This window comes from Arachis duranensis, chromosome 10 (assembly GCF_000817695.3).
Source record: "Arachis duranensis cultivar V14167 chromosome 10, aradu.V14167.gnm2.J7QH, whole genome shotgun sequence".
Taxonomy (NCBI): Eukaryota; Viridiplantae; Streptophyta; class Magnoliopsida; order Fabales; family Fabaceae; genus Arachis; species Arachis duranensis.
The window spans coordinates 73,274,503-73,281,421 of NC_029781.3; the positions used below are offsets into that span (position 1 = coordinate 73,274,503).

The 6,919-nt window shown below is 36.8% G+C and overlaps 1 non-coding gene across 1 annotated transcript; it reads right to left on the reverse strand.

The window, feature by feature from the left end:
* Nucleotides 1–3,457: 3,457 nt before the first annotated feature.
* LOC127743622 (small nucleolar RNA R71) lies at nucleotides 3,458–3,564 on the reverse strand. Its single transcript, XR_008005006.1, has one exon. It is a non-coding gene; the product is annotated as a small nucleolar RNA R71 (small nucleolar RNA).
* Nucleotides 3,565–6,919: the final 3,355 nt, after the last annotated feature.

Below are 6,919 nucleotides of genomic sequence, written 5' to 3' on the forward strand. Positions count from 1 at the left end.
GATTCTATTCCGGCCTGATTGAGAACCGACAGATGGATAGCCGTGCCGTGACAGGGTGCGTTGAACATTTCCACTGAGAGGATGGGAGGTAGCCACTGACAATGGTGAAACCCTTGCATACAGCTTGCCATGGAAGGAGCCTTGTGTGCTTGAAGAAGAAGACAGTAGGAAAGCAGAGATTCAGAAGATGGAGCATCTCCAAAACCTCAACATGTTCCCCATTACTACAAAACAAGTACTTATTTCATGTTCTTTTACTTTTCACAATCAACCCTGATAATTGTTGATATCCTGACTAAGATTTACAAGATAACCATAGCTTGCTTCAAGCCGACAATCTCTGTGGGATCGACCCTTACTCACGTAAGGTATTACTTGGACGACCCAGTGCACTTGCTGGTTAGTTGTGCGGGGTTGCAAAAGTGTGATTGCAATTTCGTGCACCATTTCTACACACCATAGATTAAGGTGTGGAGCTCTGCTGTACCTCGAGTTTTAATGCAATTACTACTATTTTCTATTCAATTCAGCTTATTCTTGTTCTAAAATATTCGTTGCACTTCAATATGATGAATGTGATGATCCATGACACTCATTATCATTCTCACCTATGAACGCGTTACTGACAATCACTTCCATTCTACCTTAGAACGAGCGAGTATCTCTTGGATTCCTTAATCAGAGTCTTCATGGTATAAGCTGGAATTATTGGCGGCCATTCTTGAGAATCCGAAAAGTCTAAACCTTGTCTGTGGTATTTCAAGTAGGATTCAAGGATTGAATGACTGTGACGAGCTTCAAACTCGCGAGTGTTTGGCGTAGTGACAGACGCAAAAGAATCAATGGATTCTATTCCGACATGATCGAGAACCGACAGATGATTAGCCGTGCTATGACAAGAGCATTTGGACCATTTTCACTGAGAGGATGGGAAGTAGCCATTGACAACAGTGTCGCCCTACATACAGCTTGCCATGGAGAGGAGTAAGAAGGATTGGATGAAAGTAGTAGGAAAGCAGAGATTCAAAAGGAACACATCATCTCCATACACTTATCTGAAATTTCTACCAATGAATTACATAAGTATCTCTATCTTTATTTTATGCTTTATTTATTATTATTTTCGAAAACCATTATAACCATTTGAATCCGCCTAACTGAGATTTACTAGATGACCATAGCTTGCTTCATAACAACAATCTCCGTGGGATCGACCCTTACTCACGTAAGGTTTATTACTTGGATGACCCAGTGCACTTGCTGGTTAGTTGTGCGAAGTTGTGAAGAATGTGAGTGAACCATAGTAGTGTGCACCAAGTTTTTGGAGCCATTGCTAAGAATTATTCAAGTTATGAAAAAGAGTAAATCACAATTTTGCCTATCAAGTTTTTGGCGTCGTTGTCGGGGATTGTTCGAGTTTGGACAACTGACGATTCATCTTGTTGCTCAGATTAGGTAATTTTCTTTTCAAAAAGTTTTCAAAAATCTTTCAAAATTTTTTTATTGTGTTTTCGTTTTTCAAAAAAATAATTTTCGAAAAACACAAAAAAATCATAAAATCAAAAAAACAAAAATATTTTTGTGTTTCTTGTTTGAGTCTTGAGTCAATTTTTAAATTTGGTGTCAATTGCATGTTTTTAAAAATTTATGCATTTTTCGAAAATTCATGCATGTGTTCTTCATGATCTTCAAGTTGTTCTTGACAAGTCTTCTTGTTTGATCTTCATATTTTCTTGTTTTGTGTCTTTTGTTGTTTTTCATATGCATTCTTGCATTTATAGTGTCTAAGCATGAAAAATTTCTAAGTTTGGTGTCTTGCATGTTTTTCTTTTCTTGAAAATTTTTCAAAAATGAGTCTTGATGTTCATCTTGATCTTCAAAGTGTTCTTGGTGTTCATCTTGACATACATAGTGTTCTTGCATGCATCATTGTTTTTGATCCAAAATTTTCATGTTTTGGGTCAGATTTGTGTTTTTCTCTCTCATCATTAAAAATTCAAAAATAAAAAATATATTTTCCTTATTTTACTCGAAAATTCAAAATCTTTGGGTTGACTTAGTCAAAAATTTTTAAAATTAGTTGTTTCTTGTTAGTCAAGTCAAGATTTCAATTTTAAAAATCCTATCTTTTCAAAATCTTTTTCAAAAATCAAATCTTTTTCATTTTTTATTATTTTCGAAAATTTTTAAAATTGATTTTCAAAATCTTTTCTTATCTTTATTTCAAAATTTTGGAAACTTTACTAACAGTTAATGTGATTGATTAAAAAAATTTGAAGTTTGTTACTTTCTTGTTAAGAAAGGTTCAATCTTTAAATTCTAGAATCATATCTTTTAGTTTCTTGTTAGTCAAGTAATCAATTTTAATTTTAAAAATCAAATCTTTTTCAAAATATCTTTTTCAATCATATATATCTTTTTAAAATATCTTTTTCAAATCATATCTTTTTCAAAATCAATTTTAAAATCCTTTTCAACTTCTTATCTTTTCAAATTTGATTTTCAAATCTTTTTCAACTAATTAATTGACTTTTTTTTGTTTCTTATCTTTTTCAAAACTATCTAACTACTTTTCTCTCTCTAATTTTCGAAAATTCCTCACTCTTTTTCAAAATTCTTTTTAATTAACTAATTGTTTCAAATTTTAATTTTAATTTTATTTCTTCTCTTAATTTTCGAAAATCACTAACCTTTTTTTCAAAATAATTTTCGAAATTCTCTCCCTCTCATCTCTTTCTATTTAATTTATTCATTTACTAACACTTCCCTTCATCTCAAAAATTCGAACCCTCTTCTCTCTTCTGTGTTCGAATTTTTCTTCTCTTTCATCTATTCTCCTCTTTTTCTACTCACATAAAGGAATCACTATACTGTGACATAGAGGATTCCTTTTCTCTCTTTGTTTTCTTCTCTTCATATGAGCAGGAACAAAGAAAAAGGTATTCTTGTTGAAGCTGATCCTGAACCTGAAAGGACCTTGAAGAGGAAGTTAAGAGCAGCTAAAGCACAGTACTCTGAAGAGGACCCAACTGAAATTTTCGAACAGGAAAAGGAGATGGTAGCCGAAAATAATAACAACAATAATGCAAGGAAGATGCTTGGTGACTTTACTACACTAAATTCCAAATTACATGGAAGAAGCATCTCAATCCCTGCCATTGGAGCAAACAATTTTGAGCTGAAACCTCAACTAGTTGCTCTAATGTAACAGAACTGCAAGTTTTATGGACTTCCATCAGAAGATCCTTTTCAGTTCTTAACTGAATTGTTGCAGATTTGTGATACTGTTAAGACTAATGGAGTAGATCCTGAAGTCTACAGGCTTATGCTTTTCCCTTTTGCTGTAAGAGACAGAGCTAGAGTATGGTTAGACTCTCAACCTAAAGATAGCTTGAACTCTTGGGATAAGCTGGTTACGGCCTTCTTAGCCAAGTTCTTTCCTCCTCAAAAGCTAAGTAAGATTAGAGTGGATGTTCAAACCTTCAGACAGAAAGAAGGTGAATCCCTCTATGAAGCTTGGGAAAGATATAAGCAGTTGACCAAAAAGTGTCCTTCTGACATGCTTTCAGAATGGACCATCCTGGATATATTCTATGATGGTCTGTCTGAATTGTTTAAGATGTCATTGGACCACTCTGAAAGTAGATCCATTCACCTAAAGAAAATGCCTGCAGAAGCTCAAGAACTCATTGACATGGTTGTAAATAACCAATTCATGTACACCTGCGAGAGGAATCCTGTGAGTAATGGGACGCCTCAGAAGAGGGGAGTTATTGAAATTGATACTTTGAATGCCATATTGGCTCAGAACAAAATGTTGACTTAGCAAGTCAACATGATTTCTCAGAGTCTGAATGGATGGCAAAATGCATCCAACAGTACTAAAGAGGCATCTTCTGAAGAAGAAGCTTATGATCCTGAGAACCTTGCAATGGCAGAGGTGAATTATATGGGTGAATCCTATGGGAACACCTACAATTCCTCATGGAGAAATCATCTAAATTTCTCATGGAAGGATCAACAAAAGCCTTAATAAGGCTTTAATAATGGTGGAAGAAACAGGTTTAACAATAGCAAGCCTTTTCCATCATCTTCTCAGCAACAGACAGAGAATTCTGAGCAGAGACCCTCTAGCTTAGCAAACATAGTCTCTGATCTATCTAAGGCCACTTTAAGTTTAATGAGTGAAACAATGTCCTCCATTAGAAATTTGGAGGCACAAGTGGGTCAGCTGAGTAAGAAAATCACTGAAACTCCTCCTAGTACTCTTCCAAGCAATACAGAAGAGAATCCAAAAAGAGAATACAAGGCCATTGATATAATCACAATGGCTGAATCCAAAGAGAAGGAGAAGGATATGAATCCCAATGAGGAAGACCTCCTGGGACGTCCTCTGAACAAAAAGGAGTTCCAAACTAAGGAACCTAAGGAATCTGAGGCTCACCTAGAGACCATAGAGATTCCATTGAACCTCCTTTTACCATTCATAAGCTCTGAGAACTATTCTTCTTCTGAAGAGGATGAAGATGTAATTGAAGAGCAAGTTGCTTAATATCTAGGAGCCATCATGAAGCTAAATGCCAAGTTGTTTGGTAATGAGACTTGTGAAGGTGAATCTCCCTTGCTCATTAGTGAACTAGATACATGGGTTCAGCAAACTCTACCTCAAAAGAAACAAGATTTTGGTAAATTCTTGATATCATGTACCATAGGCACCATGACCTTTAAGAAGGCTCTGTGTAACCTGGGGTCAGGTATAAATCTTATGCCACTCTCTGTAATGGAGAAGCTGGGGATCTTTGAGGTACAAGCTACAAGAATCTCATTAGAGATGGCAGATAAGTCAATAAAACAAGCTTATGGATTGATAGAGGACGTGTTGGTAAAGGTTAAAGGCCTTTACATCCCTACTAATTTCATAATCTTAGACATTGGGAAGAATGAGAATGAATCCATCATTCTTGGAAGACCCTTCCTAGCCACAGCAGGAGCTGTGATTGATGTTGACAGAGGAGAGTTAGTCCTTCAATTGAATGGGAACTACCTTGTGTTTAAAGCTCAAGGTTATCCTTCTGTAAACATGGAAAAGAGGCACGATAAGCTTCTCTCAATATAGAGTCAAACAAAGCCCTCACAATCAAACTCTAAGTTTGGTGTTGGGAGGCCACAACCAAACTCTAAGTTTGGTGTTGAATCCCCACATTCAAACTCTAAGTTTGGTGTTGGGAGGTCCCAACAATTCTCTAATGATCTGTGAAGCTCCATGAGAGCTTACTGTCAAGCTATTGACATTAAAGAAGTGCTTATTGGGAGGCAACCCAATTTTTATTTATCTATATTTTCTATTGTTCTTTTATATTTTATTAGGTTCATGATCATGTGGAGTCACAAAATAATTGCTAAAATTAAAAAACAGAATCAAAAACAGTAGAAGAAATAGCACACCCTGGAGAAAGAGCATACTGGCGTTTAAACACCAGTAAGGAGCATCTGGCTGGCGTTCAACGCCAGAACAGATCATGAATCTGGCGTTGAACGCCAGAAACAAGCAGCAGTCTGGCATTTAAACGCCAAGATAACACCCTGAGGAGAGTTGGCGTTAAATGCCAGAAACAAGCATGGAACTGGCGTTCAACGCCAGAAACATGCTGCAGATTGGCGTTGAACGCCCAAAACAAGCATGGAAGTGGCGTTTAACGCCAGAAACATGCTACAGTCTGGCGTTAAATGCCAGGATTGCATGCAGAGGGCATTTTTACACGCCTAATTGGTGCAGGGATGATAAATCCTTGACACCTCAGGATTTGTGGACCCCACAGGATCACCTCAGGATCTGTGAACCCGACAGGATCCCCACCTACCTCAACTCACCTTCTCGCTTCTTCACCCAATCCAATAACATTCTTTTCCATACACCCTTTACCAATCACCTCAATCTCTCTTCCCCATCACCTCTTAACCACTCACATCCATCCACTCTTCCCCATAAACCTCACCTACCTTCAAATTCAAAACCTCTTTCCCACCCAAACCCATCCTACATGACCGAACCCTAACACCTCTCCCTCCACTATATAAACCCCTCCATCCTTCTTCATTTTCATACAACACAACCCTCTCTTCTCCCCCTTGGCTGAATACACATCTCTCTCCCCCTCCTCCATATATTCTTCTTCTTTTTCTATTCTTTCTTCTTTTGCTTGAGGACGAGCAACATTCTAAGTTTGGTGTGGTAAAAGCATAACTTTTTTATTTTTTCATAACCATTTATGGCACCTAAGGCCAGAGAAACCTCTAGAAAGAGGAAAGGGAAGGCAATTGCTTCCACCTCTGAGTCATGGGAGATTGAGAGATTCATCTCAAGGGTCCATAGCTCAGTAGTAGAGAATTTGATTGCACATCAAGAGAGCCCAGTCATGGACCTCAACAGGAGCATGAGGAATTCCCTCATCAAGAAATCTCTGAGATACCTCAGGGGATACATTTTTCTCCACACAATTATTGGGAGCAACTAAGGATAGGAGCACCAAAATCACTAGGGATCAAGCAACAGAGGCAAGGAAGAGACATAGAGGAGCTCAAGATCATCTTTGGTTCTTCAAGTGGAAGACGCTACCCTCACTAAGGTGGACTCATTCCTTAATCTCATTGCTCTTATTTTTCTGTTTTTTGATTTTTTAACTTCATGTTTGTCTATGTTTGTGTCTTTATTACATGATCATTAGTATTTAGTAACTATGTCTTAAGGCTATGAATAATTTCATGAATCATTCACCTCTCTTAAATGAAAAATATTTTTAATACAAAAGAATAAGAAGTACATGAGTTTCAAATTCATCCTTGAAATTAGTTTAATTATATTGATGTGGTGACAATACTTTTTATTTTCTGAATGAATGCTTGAACAGTGCATATTTTT